This window comes from Pseudophryne corroboree, chromosome 6, assembly GCF_028390025.1.
Source record: "Pseudophryne corroboree isolate aPseCor3 chromosome 6, aPseCor3.hap2, whole genome shotgun sequence".
NCBI classification, from domain to species: domain Eukaryota; kingdom Metazoa; phylum Chordata; class Amphibia; order Anura; family Myobatrachidae; genus Pseudophryne; species Pseudophryne corroboree.
Genome location: NC_086449.1, coordinates 596,596,992 through 596,620,716, shown reverse-complemented (window position 1 = coordinate 596,620,716; position 23,725 = coordinate 596,596,992). Strand labels below are relative to the sequence as shown.

Below are 23,725 nucleotides of genomic sequence, written 5' to 3'. Positions count from 1 at the left end.
GTAAGCAATTGACTGTTCAACAGTCCTTTGCGAGGAAGATGAAATATCACAGCAGTCATCCTACTGCAAAGCGGATAACTGAGTCCTTGACAACTATGTTGGTGTTAGACGTGCGTCCGGTATCCGCCGTTAGTTCACAGGGAACTAGACAATTTATTGAGGCAGTGTGCCCCCGTTACCAAATACCATCTAGGTTCCACTTCTCTAGGCAGGCGATACCGAGAATGTACACGGACGTCAGAAAAAGACTCACCAGTGTCCTAAAAAATGCAGTTGTACCCAATGTCCACTTAACCACGGACATGTGGACAAGTGGAGCAGGGCAGGGTCAGGACTATATGACTGTGACAGCCCACTGGGTAGATGTATGGACTCCCGCCGCAAGAACAGCAGCGGCGGCACCAGTAGCAGCATCTCGCAAACGCCAACTCTTTCCTAGGCAGGCTACGCTTTGTATCACCGCTTTCCAGAATACGCACACAGCTGAAAACCTCTTACGGCAACTGAGGAAGATCATCGCGGAATGGCTTACCCCAATTGGACTCTCCTGTGGATTTGTGGCATCGGACAACGCCAGCAATATTGTGTGTGCATTAAATATGGGCAAATTCCAGCACGTCCCATGTTTTGCACATACCTTGAATTTGGTGGTGCAGAATTTTTTAAAAAACGACAGGGGCGTGCAAGAGATGCTGTCGGTGGCCAGAAAAATTGCGGGACACTTTCGGCGTACAGGCACCACGTACAGAAGACTGGAGCACCACCAAAAACTACTGAACCTGCCCTGCCATCATCTGAAGCAAGAAGTGGTAACGAGGTGGAATTCAACCCTCTATATGCTTCAGAGGTTGGAGGAGCAGCAAAAGGCCATTCAAGCCTATACAATTGAGCACGATATAGGAGATGGAATGCACCTGTCTCAAGTGCAGTGGAGAATGATTTCAACGTTGTGCAAGGTTCTGATGCCCTTTGAACTTGCCACACGTGAAGTCAGTTCAGACACTGCCAGCCTGAGTCAGGTCATTCCCCTCATCAGGCTTTTGCAGAAGAAGCTGGAGGCATTGAAGAAGGAGCTAACACGGAGCGATTCCGCTAGGCATGTGGGACTTGTGGATGCAGCCCTTAATTCGCTTAACAAGGATTCACGGGTGGTCAATCTGTTGAAATCAGAGCACTACATTTTGGCCACCGTGCTCGATCCTAGATTTAAAGCCTACCTTGGATCTCTCTTTCCGGCAGACACAGGTCTGCTGGGGTTGAAAGACCTGCTGGTGACAAAATTGTCAAGTCAAGCGGAACGCGACCTGTCAACATCTCCTCCTTCACATTCTCCCGCAACTGGGGGTGCGAGGAAAAGGCTCAGAATTCCGAGCCCACCCGCTGGCGGTGATGCAGGGCAGTCTGGAGCGACTGCTGATGCTGACATCTGGTCCGGACTGAAGGACCTGACAACGATTACGGACATGTCGTCTACTGTCACTGCATATGATTCTCTCAACATTGATAGAATGGTGGAGGATTATATGAGTGACCGCATCCAAGTAGGCACGTCACACAGTCCGTACTTATACTGGCAGGAAAAAGAGGCAATTTGGAGGCCCTTGCACAAACTGGCTTTATTCTACCTAAGTTGCCCTCCCACAAGTGTGTACTCCGAAAGAGTGTTTAGTGCCGCCGCTCACCTTGTCAGCAATCGGCGTACGAGGTTACATCCAGAAAATGTGGAGAAGATGATGTTCATTAAAATGAATTATAATCAATTCCTCCGCGGAGACATTGACCAGCAGCAATTGCCTCCACAAAGTACACAGGGAGCTGAGATGGTGGATTCCAGTGGGGACGAATTGATAATCTGTGAGGAGGGGGATGTACACGGTGATATATCGGAGGGTGAAGATGAGGTGGACATCTTGCCTCTGTAGAGCCAGTTTGTGCAAGGAGAGATTAATTGCTTCTTTTTTGGGGGGGGTCCAAACCAACCCGTCATATCAGTCACAGTCGTGTGGCAGACCCTGTCACTGAAATGATGGGTTGGTTAAAGTGTGCATGTCCTGTTTTGTTTATACAACATAAGGGTGGGTGGGAGGGCCCAAGGATAATTCCATCTTGCACCTCTTTTTTCTTTTCTTTTTCTTTGCATCATGTGCTGATTGGGGAGGGTTTTTTGGAAGGGACATCCTGCGTGACACTGCAGTGCCACTCCTAGATGGGCCCGGTGTTTGTGTCGGCCACTAGGGTCGCTAATCTTACTCACACAGTCAGCTACCTCATTGCGCCTCTTTTTTTCTTTGCGTCATGTGCTGTTTGGGGAGGGTTTTTTGGAAGGGACATCCTGCGTGACACTGCAGTGCCACTCCTAGATGTGCCCGGTGTTTGTGTCGGCCACTAGGGTCGCTAATCTTACTCACACAGTCAGCTACCTCATTGCGCCTCTTTTTTTCTTTGCGTCATGTGCTGTTTGGGGAGGGTTTTTTGGAAGGGCCATCCTGCGTGACACTGCAGTGCCACTCCTAGATGGGCCCGGTGTTTGTGTCGGCCACTAGGGTCGCTTATCTTACTCACACAGCGACCTCGGTGCAAATTTTAGGACTAAAAATAATATTGTGAGGTGTGATGTGTTCAGAATAGGCTGAAAATGAGTGTAAATTATGTTTTTTGAGGTTAATAATACTTTGGGATCAAAATTACCCCCAAATTCTATGATTTAAGCTGTTTTTTAGGGTTTTTGGAAAAAAACACCCGAATCCAAAACACACCCGAATCCGACAAAAAAAATTCGGTGAGGTTTTGCCAAAACGCGGTCGAACCCAAAACACGGCCGCGGAACCGAACCCAAAACCAAAACACAAAACCCGAAAAATTTCCGGCGCTCATCTCTACATAATACTATTTTTAACATTGTTTGTTGTTGGTGTTCTGACATACGTATGGGATACACTGGTATCCTTACAGCCTGCATAATCCATATTTGGCCTTTGTAAGTATGTGTCCTAATGCTGTTGATTTTTTGTTTCCTCACCAGGCAGCTGTGGTGAATGTGGTGACCTTGATGGAGGACTCTCCAATAGTTGAAGTAGTGGCCTTGAAGAGATATCCAAAATGCACCATTGTGGTGGAGAAACGTGTGGTCTGGTGTGCACATCCTGGCAGGGTTTCTTGTGGCGCATGTGTCTTGGCCTGCTAAAAACAGCAGGACACCGCTTTCAAGGAGGAGACACTTGTGTGGATGCTCCTAAACAAAAAACTGCAATTAAAATCATGCAAGACATTTGCTTTCTTTAGGATCCCCAAATAATTGTATTTACCATCTTCCCATTATCCTCATCTTCTGGCTGAGTGGGGGCATGCCACACTGTTGCGGTCTTTTTTGCAACTGGAAAGTAATATACTACATTGTAATAAAAACACCAAGTTGCTATGGTCATAATTATGCATAATATGTAACAATGGGAGTAATTCTGAGTTGATCGCAGCAGGAACTTTGTTAACAGTTGGGCAAAACCATGTGCACTGGAGGGGAGGCAGATTTAACATGTGCAGAGAGAGTTAGATTTGGATGTGGTGTGTTCAATCTGCAATCTAAATTGCAGTGTATAAGTAAAGCAGCCAGTATTTACCCTGCACAGAAACAAAAAAAAACCACCCAAATATAACTCTTTCTGCACATGTTAAATTTGCCTCCCCTGCAGTGCACATGGGCCCAGGGCTGTTTCTAGCCAATTTGGCTCCCAGTGCGAGATTTAAAGATGCGCCCCCCATGACATAAAAAAATGTGCCCCCCCCCCACACACACACACCTAGATTAAAAAAAAAATGTGCGCGCACCCGGCAAGGGGGCGTGGCCTCATCTAAATGGGCGTGGCCTCATCTGAAAAGACTACCTCACACTCCAGTTTTTGACCCTGCTCCAACAGATCACGACCACCACAGGAAAAAAAAATTCTACCATATTAAGCCCCACACAGTAATGCCCCCTGCACCATATTATGTCACACACCGCAATGCCCTTGATACATTAAATCTCCACACTACGGCAGGCAAGAGTCCCCATTTCACACATTACGGCAGGTGTCCCCATTTTACACATTGAGAGAGAGAGAGAATACTTACAGAGGCGATTACCGCTCTTCGGCCCGCCTCACCAGTCGCTCCTCGCGCCGGCCTTTTCCTCTTCCTAACTTGGATCCCCCTCTGTACTCTGCTTGGGGGGGGGGAGTTTCGTGTCGTGACGGGGTTGCGTTGTGACGTAACGACGCATCCACGTCATTCCATGAAACTCCGCCCCCGAGCGGGTTACTCTGGGAGAAATAGGAGGGGGAAGCAGGGAGCCACAGTTAGTGCCGCGGCGGGCGCCCAGTGCGGTTGCACCACTCGCCTGCCCCAAGAAACGGCCCTGCATGGGCCCTCATTCCGAGTTGTTCGATCGCAAGCTGCTTTTAGCAGCATTGCACACGCTAAGCCGCCGCCTACTGGGAGTGAATCTTAGCTTAGCAAAATTGCGAACGAAAGATTCGCAATATTGCGAAAAGATTTATCTGTGCAGTTTCTGAGTAGCTCGAGACTTACTCTTCCAGTGCGATCAGTTCAGTGCTTGTCGTTCCTGGTTTGACGTCATAAACACTCCCAGCATTCGCCCAGACACTTCCCCGTTTCTCCAGCCACTCTCACGTTTTTCCCAGAAACGATAGCGTTTTTTCACACACTCCCATAAAACGGCCAGTTTCCGCCCAGAAACACCCACTTCCTGTCAATCACACTCCGATCACCAGAACGAAGAAAAAACCTCGTAATGCCGTGAGTAAAATACCAAACTTCTTAGCAAATTTACTTGGCGCAGTCGCAGTGCGAACATTGCGCATGCGCAATTAGCGGAAAATCGCTGCGATGCGAAGAAAATTACCGAGCGAACAACTCGGAATGAGGGCCCTGGTTTTGCCCAACTGCTAACAAAGTTCCTGCTGCGATCAACTCAGAATTACCCCCAATACTTTTTTGTACATACATTTTTTTAAAAGAAAAATAAACTTTGACTTTTCTTAAGTGTATATTGTTGTGGACTTTCTGAAAAACCAACAAACAGATACACACAAAACTGATCAATGTGCTTAGTTTGATGGACAAACCACAAAATTACAACCACACAATTAATCAACTACTCATTTGCAACAACAGCAAAACACAACAGTACAAATGAGAATGACGACAATTAACGGACTGGCATATATTTAAATGGTTTCAAAATAAAACACAGTTTGAATAAAAAATTGGCATAATCACTATTTCACCTATCAAAATGAACCAACAACATATAAAGGATTGAATGAGTTCTTGACAACAAAATAATAAAATGCCCACAAAAAACAATAACAGGAAAAGAGGTGTTGTTGTTGTTGTTGTTGTTGTTGTACTATAAAGTGTTAACAAATTAGACATAAAGAACAGGTACATAGGTGAATACACTAACTTAATTAAAACACCAAACTAACCCCAAAAAACTCCACATACATCTGTTGTACATAAAAACAAACATATAGCCACCAAGAGTAAAACGCTCAGGCTCATGACCCAGACAAACAAGTATACAGTATTGTCATATATGCATTACACAACAAAACATTACAGCACTAATGTGAATAGACTTATTAAGGCCCATTAAAAAATTAATTCACACAAAACAACACTTTTAAATCAGCCCAACAATGAGACACATATGCATAATGTGATTTGCAGCATGTGCTTAAAACATATGCAATACATGGGGACAAAACTATACACAAAAGCACAAAATGTATATATTTAACCTTTTTACGCACCTAAAATACACTCACCATCCTGCATGGGCCGATCTGAATCCCGGACATAAGTAGCCCTCACAACTTCTGGAGGAATTAGGCTCCTCATGGGTTCCTCATACTCCAGATACGTGGCCATGAATGAATGTCCAACACCTGTCTGTCAAGCAGACTTTGCCTGCTTGGCCATTTTAGCCTTGTCACGGCACTTAATATCATAGAATCGTTTGTGGCACGTGTACTCTGTCCGCTTCACAATGGCCTCACTGTTCACAGCTGCCGCAACTTTGGATCACAAGATGGTTTACTTGTTAGATGTCACCTTTAATGTCTTTGGCCCAAACAGCTGACAATAGTATTTCTTCAGCTCACGCACCAAAGCCAAAGTTGTGTTGTGTGGCTGCGGAGAAGCATCACTGTCACTAGAGGCTTCAGCAGCCACCTCTCCCACCTCCTCAACCACACTAACCTCACCCCTCTCACTCATCTCCACCACCTCACTCACCTCCTTCCCCTCACTCACCTCCTCCACCTCACTCACCTCCTCCACCTCACTCGCCTCCTCCACCTCACTCACCTCAATCTGAGACATAATTTAGACAAACAACACAGAACACTGAAAAATAAATACACAAAAAACACACTCCTCCACTACCTCTACACAGCACACACCAACCACACACACGCAAACAAACACTGACAAGAGACTTAAATTAAATCAGACAAGCACCAAAACTCAAACTAATAAATGACTACACAAGAATGACAAAACTACTTTCAAACACAATACAGCACTCAGAAATCGCAAAACAGCACAAATCCACCAACCTACTCATCAACTCCACAAACCACAACCTCTCACCTCTCCACGAAGTAAACCTACGAGGTTCGGATGGTTTGGGGTGTATTTATATGGTTGCGCTAAGACACTCCTGCATCTGAAACTCAACCAATCACGACCGACTGACAAAAACGACACTGTCACATTAGTAAAATTATGAATCTAAAGGAACAACCACCCATGTTCGGCCGAGAAATGCATTTGAAAATATGAATACCATCGCCATCGGAAAACACAAAAAACAAAAATCCCCGGTAGCTTAGTAAATTACCAATTATGGAATCAAAAAATTACACAAAAACACGAATGATCAAATTCGAGTCCAAACTCAAATCAATTCAGCAGAAACACGCGTCTTAGTAAATATACCCCTAGGATTCAGTCTTTTATATCAGCTGTTGTAGATCAGGTTAAATGAGATTTATTCCACAGTTTCATTGTACAAAGCTTTAACGATCATAAAATTATTATTTTATTTTTGCATTATTTATATTTCAAGATACAGTACACACAATCTATTGTATTAAACAATATATGTGTGCATACTGATCTTTCATAATTCATGTAAACAGAGAAATTCAATATAAATAAATAAATAAAACAGGGAAAGGGAAACTGCAACTGCATGTACAGAATGTGGAGACTGTCCCAAATAATTGGGGAGGCTGAGGGGTATGAAAAAGAAAAAGCTAGAGATCTAAAAAGGTTTATTACTTATAGATGTGTATATCATATGGATCCTTCACACAGAGGGGTGGAATTAAAAGGATGAGGATTCAATAGATAAGGCAGGTGGGGGTCCAGTCAGAATCCCCAGGGAACCAGAGTCTTCTGACCAACACCTACTGTATCTACCCTATCATGTGAATCACAAAGGGATAAACGAGTATTAAATATTGTTTAACTCAATGGTGTCTTTGAGCCTATTCGGCATCAAAGTATTGAATATCCAAAAGGCTTGAATATCCAAAAGGCTTCTTTCCTACATAGCAGTTGGAATCTGTCTCCCCCTCTACGTGTTGGTTTAACTTGTTCTATCCCTATGATTTTAACATCCTTAAGGTTACCTTTCTCACACATGGACATATGTCATGGCAAATTATGTATTTTCAGGTTCTTAAGAATCCCCCTCCTATGCTGTAGAAACCGGACATTTAAAGTCTGTGTTGTGCAGCCCACATACTGTAGCCCGCAACCACATGTGATGACATAGATTACATACAATGATTGACAATTAATGAGTCAGTACTGTACTTTATGTGTCTTTGTCAAAGAAGGACACTATGGTGGTATTTTTTACATCAGTATGTTCGCAGGTAAGACATTTGTTTCTTTCACATCTATGGAATCCCTTTGGTTTCGGGGGTAACCATGTGGGAATACTGTCTCTAGCTAAACTAGTTCCTCCCTTGAACATGCTGGGTGCTAGTTGCTGTTTCAGGTTCTAGGATTTCCTAAAAACTACTTTATTGGTCCCCTCTATTTCTGATGCTAAGATTCTATCCATTTTCAACAAAGCTGAGTTCTTTGCTATAATTTTTCTGATCTCTGTAGCAGATGAATTATATTGTGTTATAAATTACAAACATCTGTTTCCTTCCCTTCTTCTATTTTCACTAACAGTCTCTAATCTATTGTTTGCCTTTATGCTCTTATCTACTATTAGCTCATTTCTCTCAATTTGTTTTACTTTGTAGCGGGCATCATATAAAAGGGTGGTGGGATAACCTTGTTCCACAAATGCACTGTACATAGCCTTAGATTGTTCATTCAAGATTTCTTGGCTAGAACAAATCCTCCGCAGTCGAAGGACCTGTCCCTTGGGAATATTGTTTTTCCAGGCATTCTGATGACATTTCTTGTAATTTAAGTATTTTTTACAGTCTACTTCTTTAGTATATGTAGAAGAGAAGATCTTATTCTCTTTGACCCTTAGCGTTATATCCAAATAATGAATTTCTGTTGTACTAAAATTACTTGTAAACTTGAAACCAAATTCATTTGAATTTAGATGACTTGCAAATTGTCTAATGGACTCCTCTTCCCCTTCCCAAATAAAAAAAAAACAGTTTGTCAATGAATCTACCATACAGGACCAGCTAATATAAATGACTGAATAATAGAATCCTAACGCTGATTGTCATTTGAGGTTTAATAGGAAGCCCTAGTATTGTGGAGCATAATCCGATGAAACAGCCATGGACACAAGGCTGAGAAAGGCGTCATTTAGCTCTGCCCCCCCCCCCCCCCCCCCCGAGTCACATCGGCGGGAATTGTATTTCACCAGCTGGGACTCTGAGCAGTGACCCTGGATCTGGAGCACCGCTCAGCTGTGAACACGCAGGCTGGCCATGCACAGGAGTGGGTGAGTCCTAACCAAGGGATGGGCCAAAAAGGGAGAAGAGAATCAAAGATCAACAAGCCAGCTCCAAAGATAAAGACTGTGAGTGCCATTGTTTGGGCTGCAGCACTGGTCAAAACCAGCCTACAGTATATCTTTTGGGGATAAAAGAACTCCCAGCAAAGTGGTGATACATTAAAGGACACTTGCAAACCCAACTTGGCCATTACACCCACAAATGCTTTATGTTCACTGCATGCATGCTACTGTAAATTAATTGGACAAGGCAATTTACTAACCGCTGACTGCTACTAATTGTTTGAATCAACGCTGACCATTATAACAGTAACCGCTGATCTCTGCTACTCTTTGAACTAATATTAATTATCTCATTACTAATCACTGCACACATCAGCGAATGATCACATTTATCAGTGGACAGTATTTCCTAAGTGTTGCTTATTAGGAAAAGAACTTTGTATCATTAGCTTACATAATACCAATCTGGATATTGATTTTATGTGTTTCAATTTCTGTGGATTTTTTTAACTGATGTCAGTACATGTTTTTAGGATAAATTTGATGTGAAGTATATATTATTGAATGATAAATACTGTTATATGTATATCGATATTAGACAGCACTTCCATTCACTTATTTGGTCTTTAAAGGTTTTTCCTGAGGGTTGTCTCCTCAGTTTTAGGAAGCAGCAGTCCTATTTCATTCTATATACTGATTCAAGAGGAGTATAAAGATACCCAAAAGCGCTACCAACTTTTCCCTTTTTTTAATATTATGACATAACAACCCAGTTGTCGGGTTAATAAATTTGATGGACATACAATGTACAATCCATATATATTATTACGGACTAACATATCTCGTAGACTTCTCATTTTCTTGTAGCTGGGCATTATTTTTGAATTCTTAAGGGCTTTTAGGTAAGGATCTCCTGTAATGATGGGCTATAATTTCTTACCTGACTGCATATTCTTAGGACTGTATGGATGCAAACGTTGTACAAAAGGAATTTTGTTAACTGGATCCTTAATCCACAAGGAGCCCTTAAGAGTATCACTTCTTGGTATAGCCAGGACCTGCTGTTTGATATTTCTCAGATGGACATAGTGGGGAGGATAGCATAACAACTGCACACTTTTGGAAGAAAAGCTGAAACTTTCAGGGATATATCTATACACATGGGTGAACATAATAAGAGGTGGGGCTCAAACATTTTGGCTGCCGTATTGGAAAATGGCCACCACCTTTAAAAGCATAATGTTGATTTTTTTTAAATGTTTAAAAATCATACTTTTTCAAATGTTGTATTTTTATTTTTGTTATTTATAACATTATTTGTAGTAAATAGTTATGAAAGCACAGCCAGCACCCAAATTTCATTATTTAGACATGTCAAGGCTTGTTAGGACACAAGTTTCTGGAACTCTGAAACTGGGTGTCTACTGTAGAGTTCCGGAACTCACGTGTTGAGCTGCAGCTGGCAATGGACTGCCACAGCTACACCAACTCAACCCCTAACTCCGTTACCTCTCCCAGTGGTCGGATGGTGCCTGCAAAGATAGTCTTTTGCCTTTAGCAGCCGCATTTGAATGGGCAAATTAGGTCCATCCAGACTCCAATGCCCCCAGGTTTTATAAGGTAACAAGACACCAACCGAGACCGCGAGTGAATAAGGGGAAAACTAGCTAACGCAATCAAGACTACAAAAATGAGAGAAGGAAATTAGAAAATAATAAACAAGTATGTGTGGCGCTGCCGCCAGAGCCCAAACACAAAAACTAAGGCAAGCGGGAAGACCAACAAAATATGACAGAGTCGCTACCAACCAATGTACTGTGGCCTAGCCGCCTAAGCGACCCCATCGCAAATAAACAAAAAGAACAACACAGAAACCAACACAGAAAAAACACAAGCAAAAGATAAAAGATGCGGCCTCTGTCGCAAGATGCGGCAGAGCCACAAACTCACGGTACCATGAGGGATGAATGCAGATACCACTGGGAAACAAGAGTTCCAAAGTCTGGCTGATAAAACTGGAAGCTGAACAGGATACCAGCTGTACACGATCCCAACAGAAGCTGGGACCGGAGAACCAGGAACAATAGACTGAAACGAGAAACTGCTGACAGGGACCAGGAACCTCCAGAGACTGGCTTGCAGGAAGCTATCACTGGCGGGGCTGCACTGTGCTAGCTCCCATAAAAAGGCCCAGAGGACCAATCATGGGAGACTCAGGCAGCACAACCCCCTGGTTCCTAACTGTGCCAGCTGTGATCTGGCACCCTTGTATAGAGCGTCACAGCTGCTTATTAACAGAGACTGAGAGCAGCCGCCTGGCATCCCCAGTTTCCAAGCAACCGGCCTGGCCAGGACACACAGCAGCGTAAGTGAAGCGCTGTCCCCGTTGCCTAACAGGCTTTAATAAACACATTACAAGATTTAGGATATCCATTTGAAGACAGCAGCCAAGATCTCCAAAGCCTGCATGATAATGTCATTGTTTCTTAATTAGGGATTGAGAACTTAAGGGAACTAAAAACTCTTAGAATGCAGCAGTTTAAGGAATTTGTTCATCATAGACTTGAAGACCAGGCTATATCAATTGATACTCCACTCAAACACAATCAAGTGAAATTGTTTAAGGCAAAACATCCTGTACAAAACAAAGCCCAATTGGCAATGAGAGCTGATGGCAGTCTTTTCTCAAAACTGTACATTGGTTTTCAACATCGAGGTTCTGATCTGAATTCTTCAACTATGAAAATCAACCATTTCCACCATCTTTGTCAGACTATGGGTACCTTAAATAAATGAAGATACAGTATCTGACCCTCTCTAGTGTTTTAGAAATATGGCTGACTATCCAACTGAAGAAACTTCAGCATCATGTGCCATATTGGATGGCCCAGCCATATTACATATGATACCTCCTGGAGATACCAAGACATTTGATGATTATGCACAGAAATTTGTCAAGAATTGTTTGGGTTGACTGTAGATCTGACATTTTGAAATTAGAGACCAGAATGTTCAGAGGTGCTGGCATAAGGTGAAAAGTTTCTAGTAACACTCTACTTCCAAGAAACTGGAAGAACTTTTTGTGCAATGATGAAAACAAAAGGGAATTATCTGATCTACTTGCAGAGAAATTTGTAACTCGACAGAGGAAAGAAGTAGTAACCACAAAAGGAGAAATAGTGAGATGCAACATACCTATGTGTAAACTTGCACTCAAGAAGATGCAGATACAAGAATTCTGCAGCACGCCAAAGAGGCAAGTCATATTGGACACAAGTCCATCATTATTAGGACAGTAGATACAGATGTTGTAGTGTGTTCACTCGCATCATTCAAAGAAATACAAGCCGATTTAATGTGGATTGCATTTGGAACTGGAAAGAATTATTAATACATTCTGATTCATCTCCTGTTTAGAAAACTTGGAATCGAAAAAGCTACATCTCTTCCATTTTTCCATGCATTGACTGGAAGTGACACAACTTCCTCTTTCAGTGATTATGGCAAAAAATCGGCTTGGGAAACTTAAAAAAATCTCCCAGACATTACGCTCACGTTCCAGCTTTTGTCCCAGCAGCCTACTGATGTTGAAGTTTTCATGGAAGAAATTGAAAAATGTGCTGTTTTAATGTATGTTAAGTCGTAATCTCACTGCACAGTGAATGGGTGTAGGAAAGATCTGTTTACAAAAAAAGGATCTTCCATCGGCAAATTGCCACCAACAAAAGCAGCTTTATTTCAACATGTCCAGAGAAGTGACTATCAAGCTGGGTACTTCTGGGGACAGTGCTTGATAAAACAACCTTCCTTACCTGATCCACAGTTTTGGTTTCGGCAAAAAACAGAAAAATCAGCGTGGGAGCCCACATGGACTACTCTCCCTCAGGCTTCCCTCATATGCAGGGAATTACTGAGTTGCTCCTGTAAAACTTGCAGCACCAGCCACTGTAAGTGCAAAAAGGCATTGCTAAAATGGTGATGTAGTTATGTGACTGGAGGTCAGGAGACCACAGGTCACAATAACTCTACCGTTACATGGACTACAGCAGGGGTGGGCAATTATTTCAGCTGAGGGGCCACTTGACATTTCCTGTCAGTATCCGAGGGCCACACACAAAATAGCAGCTCCCCCCACTTGCCAAAAATATAGGGACGTGGCTTCATGTGGAAGGAGTGTGGACAAAAAATAATACAGATTCGTATTAGGCTGCACAATAGTCTCTATTATTCAGATTGCGCCACTTACACACATTACAGCAGGTAGAGCCCCCTTTTACACAGTACGGAAGGTAGAGCCCCCTTTTACACATTACAGCAGGTAGAGCCCCCTTTTACACATTACAGCAGGTAGAGCTCCATTTTACACAGTACGGAAGGTAGAGCCCCCTTTTACACATTAACATTTTATTTAGGATAATTATTGTGCAGCAAGCAAATTATCCAGTGTCTTATGGCCCCTGGGGAAAGGTGTGACCCAGTGACAGAACACGACGGGTCACAGATAAGAGCCGGCACACACAGTCCAGTCTCCGGGGGCAGCAAGCATCTTCGGGGAAGCTGGACATGCCCCCGGAGCGAAAGAGAAAATACCCGCCAGGCCCCACCCCTTTTAACTTAGGCCACACACCCTTTTTGGGCACCACACGGCTTCAGCGGGGGGGGGGTGTAATAGTACAGAGTGCCTCTGGGCGACACAGTGACAGAAGAACACGGTGGGGTTGACAGTGACAGAACACCATGGGGGTGACACGGTGACAGAACACGGGGGTGTGACACGGTGACAGAACATTGGGGGGTGACACAGTGACAGAACACGGTGGGGGTGACACGGTGACAGCACACGGGGGTGACACGGTGACAGCACACGGGGGGGCTGTGACAGTGACAGAACACGGGGTGTGTGACACAGTGACAGAACACGGGAGTGACAGTGACAGAACACCATGGGGGTGACACAGTGACAGAACACGGGGGGTGTGACACAGTGACAGAACATGGGGGGTGACACAGTGACAGAACACGGTGGGGGTGACACAGTGACAGAACACGGGGGGGTGATGCAGTGACAGAACACGGGGGTGATGCAGTGACAGAACACGGGGGGGGGGTGATGCAGTGACAGAACACGGGGGGGTGACAGTGACAGAACACGGGGGGTGTGACACAGTGACAGAACACGGGGGGTGTGACACAGTGACAGAACACGGGAGTGACAGTGACAGAACACCATGGGGGTGACACAGTGACAGAACACGGGGGGTGTGACACAGTGACAGAACATGGGGGGTGACACAGTGACAGAACACGGGGGGTGTGACACAGTGACAGAACACGGGGGGGTGATGCAGTGACAGAACACGGGGGTGATGCAGTGACAGAACACGGGGGGGGGTGATGCAGTGACAGAACACGGGGGGGTGACAGTGACAGAACACGGGGGGTGTGACACAGTGACAGAACACGGTGGGGGTGACACGGTGACAGCACATGGAGGGGGTGACAGTGACAGAACACGGGGGTGACAGTGACAGAACATGGTGGGGGTGACACGGGGGGTGACAGAACACGCGGGGTGTGACACAGTGACAGAACACGGGAGGGTGATGCAGTGACAGAACACGGGGGGGGGTGATGCAGTGACAGAACACGGGGGGGGGGTGATAGTGACAGAACACGGGGGGTGTGACACAGTGACAGAACACGGTGGGGGTGACACGGTGACAGCACACGGGGTGTGTGAAAGTGACAGAACACGGGGGGTGACAGAACGCGGTGGGGGTGATACGGTGACAGCACACGGGGGGGTGACAGTGACAGAACACGGGGGTGTGACACAGTGACAGAACACGGGGGGGTGACACAGTGACAGAACACAGTGGGGGTGACACGGTGACAGCACACGGGGGGGTGACACGGTGACAGCACACGGAGGGTGACAGTGACAGAACACGGGGGGTGACACGGTGAGGGTTTGGTACAGCGAGAGCTAAAGATCTCTTCCCCCCAACCTAAAAACAGTCTGACGCCACTGTACGCACACACAAATACACACACACACTCTCACACACACACACACACACACACACACACACACACACACTTTCTCTCACTCACTTTTCCCATTAACTTACTGATCTGGCTGGCAGTGGCAGGAAGGATGGATCTGCAGCAGTCTGGCTCTTGTCCCGTGTAGCTCCACCCCCTGAGGTCCCGTGTAGCCCCGCCCATTCATCGGCACGTAACCCCGCCCCCTTTTCGGCTGAACACAGCCGTTGTCACTGGGGAGTCTGGAGGCGGGAGGAGGAGGCTGCTACAACGCAGCAGGGGAGAGAGTCGCCGCTGGAAGCTTGGAGGTACTGCAGTGCAGAGCAATGACAAGCAGCTCAGCTGGTCGGGCCGCTTGTCATTGCTTGCTGGTGGGAGGCAGTGGGCCGGGCAGGATCGGTTTGCGGGCCGTATTTTGCCCACCCCTAGACTACAGTGTGCTATGGGCTACCTGGTGGTTCCTGGTGATGCTCACGCATTTAACCTTGCCCAGCAGTCTTTTAGCCTCCTGCAATGCTAGGCTTCTCCTATAGCAGCCGCCTTTCCAGCATGAATTAGGTCCACCCGGTACTCAGATGCCCCCAGGTTTTATGTATGGACAAGGCGACTATTGGAGGCTGGGCAAAAGTAAATTGCAGTATGGTGAGACGTTCACTGAACACTACCTAGATACTGCTGCACTACACACAGAGAGAAACAACCAAATGCACACAAGTTCAACAATGCACAGGTTGGAATACAAATTGAAAACAATCATTATGTACATGCAACAATGCACAGGGTGTTATTAGCAACAAGACTGTTTAAACATGCAACAATGCACTGGATAACAGTAGCAACCAAAACAGTTTATAAATACAACAATGCACAGGGTGCTAATAATAATGAAATAAATGGGCTAAGCAAGAGTCTATGTGGAGGTTCCACACAAAACCTGAAATCTTTGGCAAGCTGGATCCGATCAGAACAATGTTCAGACAAGGGGTTAAATTTACTAAGATTCGTGTTTTCCCGTTTGAGGTCAAAGTTCAATCACGAATGACATCGAAAGTGTAAATATGCAACTTTTTGAATTGATTACGACTAATTTACTAAGCTGCCGTATTCTGCATTTTCGGGTTTTCCGATGTCGATGTCATTCGTTTTTTTAGGCAGTGTTTTACGTGAGTGACTTGTAAAACACTGCCGACTTTAATACAATGAATCTCGGCCGGATCTGAGAGATCTGTGCTGGGCTTCATTGTGCACTTTGTTAAACAAAAAAATAAAGTTTAAATGTAAAAAAAAAATTGCGTGGGGTCCCCCCTCCTAAGGCAAACCAGCCTCGGGCTCTTTGAGCCGATCCTGGTTGCAGAAATATGGGGAAAAAATGGACAGGGGTTCCCCCATATTTAAGCAACCAGCATCGGGCTCTGCGCCTGGTCCTGGTTCCAAAAATACGGGGGACAAAAAGAGTAGGGGTCCCCCATATTTTTGAAACCAGCACCGGGCTCCACTAGCTGGACAGATAATGCCACAGCCGGGGGTCACTTTTATACAGTGCCTTGCGGCCGTGGCATCAAATATCCAGCTAGTCACCCCTGGCCGGGGTACCCTGGGGGAGTGGGGACCCCTTCAATTAAGGGGTCCCCCCCCAGCCACCCAAGGGCCAGGGGTAAAGCCCGAGGCTGTCCCCCCCATCCAATAGGCTGCGGATGGGGGGCTGATAGCCTTTGTGAAAAGTGATTGATATTGTTTTTAGTAGCAGTACTACAAGGCCCAGCAAGCCTCCTCCGCAAGCTGGTACTTGGAGAACCACAAGTACCAGCATGCGGCGGAAAAATGGGCCCGCTGGTACCTGTAGTACTACTACTAAAAAAATACCCCAAAAAAGACATTACACACACACCTTGAAAGTATAACTTTAATACATCCATCCACACCTCATTATACACATACTTACCTTATGTTCCCACGCAGGTCGGTCCTCTTCTCCAGTAGAATCCATGGTGTACCTGTAGAAAAAATTATACTCACATAATCCAGTGTTTTCGGCTCCTCGGTAAATCCTTTTGTAATCCACGTACTTGAAAAAATAAAAAAACGAATACCCGACCACGAACTGAAAGGGGACCCATGTTTTCACATGGGCCCCCTTTCCCCGAATGCCAGAAACCCACTCTGACTGATGTCTAAGTGGGTTTCCTCAGCCAATCAGGGAGCGCCACGTTGTAGCACCCTCCTGATCGGCTGTGTGCTCCTGTACTGTATGACAGGCGGCACACGGCAGTGTTACAATGTAGCGCCTATGCGCTCCATTGTAACCAATGGTGGGAACTTTCAGGTCAGCGGTGAGGTCACTTTCGGTCAACCGCTGACCTGAAAGTTCCCACCATTGGTTACAATGGAGCGCATAGGCGCTACATTGTAACACTGCCGTGTGCCGCCTGTTATACAGTACAGGAGCACACAGCCGATCAGGAGGGTGCTACAACATGGCGCTCCCTGATTGGCTGAGGAAACCCACTTAGACATCAGTCAGAGTGGGTTTCTGGCATTCGGGGAAAGGGGACCCATGTGAAAACATGGGTCCCCTTTCAGTTCGTGGTCGGGTATCCGTTTTTTTATTTTTTCAAGTACGTGGATTACAAAAGGATTTACCGAGGAGCCGAAAACACTGGATTATGTGAGTATAATTTTTTCTACAGGTACACCATGGATTCTACTGGAGAAGAGGACCGACCTGCGTGGGAACATAAGGTAAGTATGTGTATATGGAGGTGTGGATGGATGTATTAAAGTTATACTTTCAAGGTGTGTGTGTGTGTTGTCTTTATTGGGAAAAATTTTTAGTAGTAGTACTACAGGTACCAGCGGGCCCGTTTTTCCGCCGCATGCTGGTACTTGTGGTTCTCCAAGTACCAGCTTGCGGGGGAGGCTAGCAGGGCCTTGTAGTACTGCTACTAAAAACAATATCAATCACTTTTCACAAAGGCTATCAGCCCCCCATCCGCAGCCTATTGGATGGGGGGGACAGCCTCGGGCTTCACCCCTGGTCCTTGGGTGGCTGGTTGGGTCCCCACTCCCCCAGGGTACCCCGGCCAGGGGTGACTAGTTGGATATTTGATGCCACGGCCGCAAGGCACTGTATAAAAGTGACCCCTGGCTGTGGCATTATCTGTCCAGCTACTGGAGCCCGGTGCTGGTTTCAAAAATACGGGGGACCCCTACTCTTTTTGTCCCCCGTATTTTTGGAACCAGGACCAGGCGCAGAGCCCGATGCTGGTTGCTTAAATATGGGGGAACCCCTGTCCATTTTTTCCCCATATTTCTGCAACCAGGATCGGCTCAAAGAACCCGAAGCTGGTTTGCCTTAGGAGGGGGGACCCCACGCAATTTTTTTTCTGAAAATTTATAACATTTCCCCCCCCCCTTCTCACTGAAAAACATGCACGGATCTCATGGATCCGTGCATGCCTATACAAACACGGGATAAAAAAGCAGGTCTGTTTTTTTTTAGCACTTTTTCACGATTTGTATTTTAGCACGGCAGTGTTTGGCTATTGTCGGCTGTGTTTGTGTTTTGCACTTTTTAGTAAATTCCCGATTTCTAGCAAATTGCAGGCGTATTTGACCGATGGTGTATTGATTCGTGATTTTTTCCTAGGACTTCCAAAATATTACGAATGCCCTCATCACTGCCGTGATTTTTGCTTAGTAAATTACCGAGATGACACTTTGAAGAAAAAACGGCATCTCGGTCAAAATCGGGACCTTAGTAAATATACCCCAAGGTGTTCAATTCTCTGGAGTTCACAGGGCTCACAAATTCTTAACAGGAAACAGGAACTATCACCAGCAATTTGGGAGTGAATTTGGAGAGAATATAAAAGGGCTATGCGCAATCACAGACCTCCAAAAAAATGTAAAGAGAGATGTAACTTGCGCCCTGTAGCGACTTTGTACAAAAGAACCCTTTAGGAACACCACTCCTAATACCACATTTACAACAACAAATTTAGGGTAGTCCACAAGCGCTACTAGATCCTTCTAAAGCAAAGTTCTTGGGAAGCTTTTTCCAAATATTTTTCTCCCTCTTGGGGGAAAACTGCTCAGTCAGTCACAACCTTCTTATGGATCGCAATTTTAAACTGACCTCCTCTTAGCAGGGGATGTTCATCAAAAGGTTTATTTTACACAACCATTGGCACATCTGATCCTTATAATCTCACTCTCCCTTAGAAAAGGACACTCACCTCATATATGTGCCCTATGTGCCTAGAAAGGTTTCTTTTCTTTACTTGGTTTTTCTCTTTATATGACACCTTGCATACATATCATAGGAGCAGACCCTTTCCCATAAATACCATGCTCACCTTAAAATAAGGCCCTATATGCCTTGAAAGGTTTCTTTCTCCGTATTGCTCCTGGATCCTTTTTGGACAGTAGATAATCCTCGTACCATATATAAACGAATATCCAAAGTTCATAAAAAATGTCAAAAATGTATTTCCATCAGGACATAAACCATATGCTCCGTAAAAATGATCCTTTAAAAATACAGTGTTCAAAAGATAGCCCTCACAACAGTGGCCAAGGGTTTATCCCACCATACATCCCTCAGAAGTAAACAGGGAATGATGTAATGTCCCCAAAAAAACGGATCTGGAAATTACTCCAAAAATCACAGTTCATTATTTAGATAAAAAATGGAAAAAAAACCTTACCACCCGGGGCTAAAAGATTAATACCAACGTGTTTCGGATATCAAATCCTTCCTCAGGGCATAGTGTGGAACAAACCCAGTAGGCCTTTTATACCAACTGGTATTTCCCTTGACTTCCCTAACCAATCAGAACTCACAACAGTATAAAATCCATAGAAACCTTCCTAAAGCACAACATCCCCTTATTAGAGAATCCTCCCATCAACATAATCTTTAATACTAGGTCTCAGTGTTCAAAAGCATGCATAATTCATGAAAAAAAGGCATCTAAACAGGTTAAATCCAATCTCTGTTCTAGATTTTCGGATCGTACATTTCACTAATGTTCTTGAATAAGTTCCCGAACTAATCCGGATTTATTAGTCCGTATTTTAACCGTTGCCTCTATTGCTGCTGCGGCCCATCACTTCCGGTTATTACATCACTTCCTCCCTTCTCGTCCATCCTCTATTGCTCTCCCCCCGCTGTCCGCATGGTTCCTGTATCTATTAGCGGCACCATTCGTACTGATGTACTTCCTGTTGTTGAGACGCAAACAGGAAGTTGATTTGAACCGCATTGGCGCCTTCTCATTACCAATACGTCCGGACCCTCATAAATTAGTGTAAGATGGTAAAACGGACATAAAACATAATTGGTTAGAAAAAGAACATTCCTGAATAGCTTTAGACATTATCTTACATTCCCAAATAGTAAAGCACCTATTTTATAGATATACATTTCCAAATGATCTATTAATAAGTCCCAATACTCATGATTAGTAGTAGCATATAAATCCGTGCAATGAATATGAACATGGTCCTGTAAGTTGTATCTTCAAAAAACCCTAGAGTAAGGCTTCATTCTTAGCTGGCAGGTATATATGATCAATCCAGTTCACACACAAATAGTGTGTCGACCTTCTACCATGTCATACATAACCATTCAGAGGAACCACTTGATCTCAAAGTCAATATTAAGCCCTTTGGGGGCCAGAGTTCCTAACTCATAGATGGTTCTCATCTCTGTCCTAGCTAATTGTGTTTCTCCATCCTTTGTTCTCCAACTTGGGGCTACTACTTTAATGCCACAGAACCGAACTAGGTGACTAATATTACATTCATGGGTCTTACTGAAATGCAATGAGACACTGTGGGATTCCAGACCTTTTTTGATATTACGGACATGTTCCGCCATCCTCACCTTGAGCATTCGTGTGGTTCTGCCCACGTATTGTGACCCACACAAACACTCCAGTAGGTATACACAATTTTTACTGTTACAGGTTATAAAATCTTTGATATTATAAGTCCTTTAAGTCTGTGTAGACACGTATTGTGTCACTTTACTCTCTTTACTTTTACATGCCCGACACATAATACAGAGACCACACCTAAAGAAACCTTTAGATATATTTCTAGTGGGCATTCTCGGGGCTGTTACCACATTGCTCACCACATTCTCTTTAAGGTTCTTGGCCCTTCTATAAATAAACTTAGGGGTCTTAGTTACTGACCCTTTTAAACTGGGGTCCTCGTTTATATATGGTACGAGGATTATCTACTGTCCAAAAAGGATCCAGGAGCAATACGGAGAAAGAAACATTTCAAGGCATATAGGGCCTTATTTTAAGGTGAGCGTGGTATTTATGGGAAAGGGTCTGCTCCTATGATATGTATGCAAGGTGTCATATAAAGAGAAAAACCAAGTAAAGAAAAGAAACCTTTCTAGGCACATAGGGCACATATATGAGGTGAGCGTCCTTTTCCAAGGGAGAGTGAGATTATAAGGATCAGATGTGCCAATGGTTGTGTAAAAGAAACCTTTTGATGAACATCCCCTGCTAAGAGGAGGTCAGTTTAAAGGTGCGATCCATAAGAAGGTTGTGACTGACTGAGCAGTTTTCCCCCAAGAGGGAGAAAAAAATTTGGAAAAAGCTTCCCAAGAACTTTGCTTTAGAAGGATCTAGTAGCGCTTGTGGAAGACCCTAAATTTGTTGTTGCAATCACAGACCTGATTAACAACTAAGTGCAGCTTCTCTGCAACATGTACTACAGAAACTAAGCAATGGGAACGTCTTCTGCTTCTAGTGTCCCGTTGCCTAGGACTGTGGCAACTCCCAGCGCCTGGTGTCAGCCTGTTGCTAGGTGACGGACGGGGATAAGGAAACCTTGTGCCTAGCATCTGCCTGTTGCTAGGTGACAGGCAGGGGTCAGCAGCAAGCACGACATCCTGGCTCCTTGGCCACAACAAGAACACACACCTCCCAGTGCTAAAAGTACACCCCCCTTCTTGAAGAGGGGTTAATAAACCCCTAGATCCAGGTTTCTGGGGATATTTCTTGAAGAGTTCTTTTTTCAATTCAGGAGCATGGAGAAACATCCCAGGCACCCAGGCTCTCTCCTCAGGACCGTAGCCTTTAAAATTAACTAAATAATGGACTCGACAATGCACAAATTTGGAGTCCAGGATTCTCTCAACAACAAACTCTTGACGTCCCAGAATCATGGCTAGAGAAGGTCTCCTGAAATTTCTTACTTTACATTTTTTAGAAACAAATGCCGGTTTAAACAAAGAACAATGGAAGGTATTACTGATTCTCAAAGATCTAGGTAATTGAAGACAGAAAGCAACAGGATTTATTTTCTGGATGATTTGAAATGGCCCAATGTAATGGGGACCCAATTTCTAAGATGTCTGGTGGAGCTTGATGTTATGGGCAGATAACCACACCATGTTTCCTACTTTGAAAGAGCAAGGTTTCCGAAATCTGTGATTAAGCGTCAGCTTTGATGTTTTTGGAACCGGGCCTATAGGTAATTACAAAATTGAACCTAGCAAAGAACAATGCCCATCTGGCTTGCAGAGAGTTCAATCTTTTAGCAGATTTAAGATAAACTAAATTTTTGTGGTCGCTGATTATGGTTACTGTATGCCTTGCCCCCTCCAGCCAGTGCTTCCATTCCTCCAAAGCACATTTGACTGCTAAGAGCTCTCAATTTCCTATGCCATAATTAACTTTAGCAGGGGAAAATTTCGGAGAGAAAAAGGCACAGGGGTGGAGTTTATGGCTGACTGGATTCTCTTGTGAAAGAATAGCTCTAACACCTACTTTGGAGGCATCCACTACTACAATGAAGGGCAGATCTGGATCGGGATGCCGGAGAACAGGAGCAGAGATAAATGCTTTTTTAAGGTCCTCAAATGCCTTAATCGCCTGTGGTAACCAATGAGCAGGATCCGCACCTTTCTTTGTTAAACTCACAATTGGGGCAACAATTGAAGAAAATGAATCGATAAACCTTCTGTAATAATTCACAAAACCGAGGAAACATTGGGGTAAATTTACTAAGATGGGAGTTCTATTTAAGATGGGATGTTGCCCATAGCAACCAATCAGCTTCTACTTCTCATTTATCTAGCACCTTCTAGAAGAGAATACCTGAAATCTGATTGGTTGCTATGGGCAACATCCCATCTTAAATAGAACTCCCATCTTAGTAAATTTCCCCCCTTGAGTAGCTTTTAGATTAGAGGGACAAACCCATTCCACAATTGCCTGAAGTTTCTTAGGATCCATAGAAAAACCTTTGGAGGTGATAATGTATCCTAGGAAGGCCACTTTCTCTACCTCAGATTCACATTTCTCAAGTCTGCATAAAGATGATTTTCCCTGAGCTTGGTGAGTACTGCTTTAAAATGGGCTCAGTGTTCTTTGAATGAGGCAGAGTAGATCAATATATCATCTAAATAGACGCCCACAAATTTCCTAGGAATTCCCAAAGAACGTCATTTATGAGATCCTGGAAGACGGCAGGGGCGTTGGAGAGTCTAAAAGGCATTGCTAAGTACTCATAGTGTCCTGAGTGGGTATTGAATGCTGTTTTCCACTCGTCCCCCTGCCGGATCCAGATAAGATTGTATGCTTCTTGCAAATCAATCCTGGAGAAGACTGTAGCATTTCTGAGCTGATTAAATAAGAT

At 44.5% G+C, this 23,725-nt stretch overlaps 1 long non-coding RNA gene across 1 annotated transcript in view; it reads right to left on the bottom strand.

The window, feature by feature from the left end:
• LOC134935489 (uncharacterized) overlaps positions 1-23,725 on the bottom strand; it is a 199,884-nt gene that overhangs the window by 19,154 nt on the left and 157,005 nt on the right. Inside the window, exons 2-3 of the long non-coding RNA XR_010180180.1 lie at positions 3,306-3,373; positions 3,020-3,232 (exon numbers count right to left, since the gene is read on the bottom strand). This is a non-coding gene — a long non-coding RNA (uncharacterized LOC134935489). The remainder of the gene's footprint in view (positions 1-3,019; positions 3,233-3,305; positions 3,374-23,725) is intronic.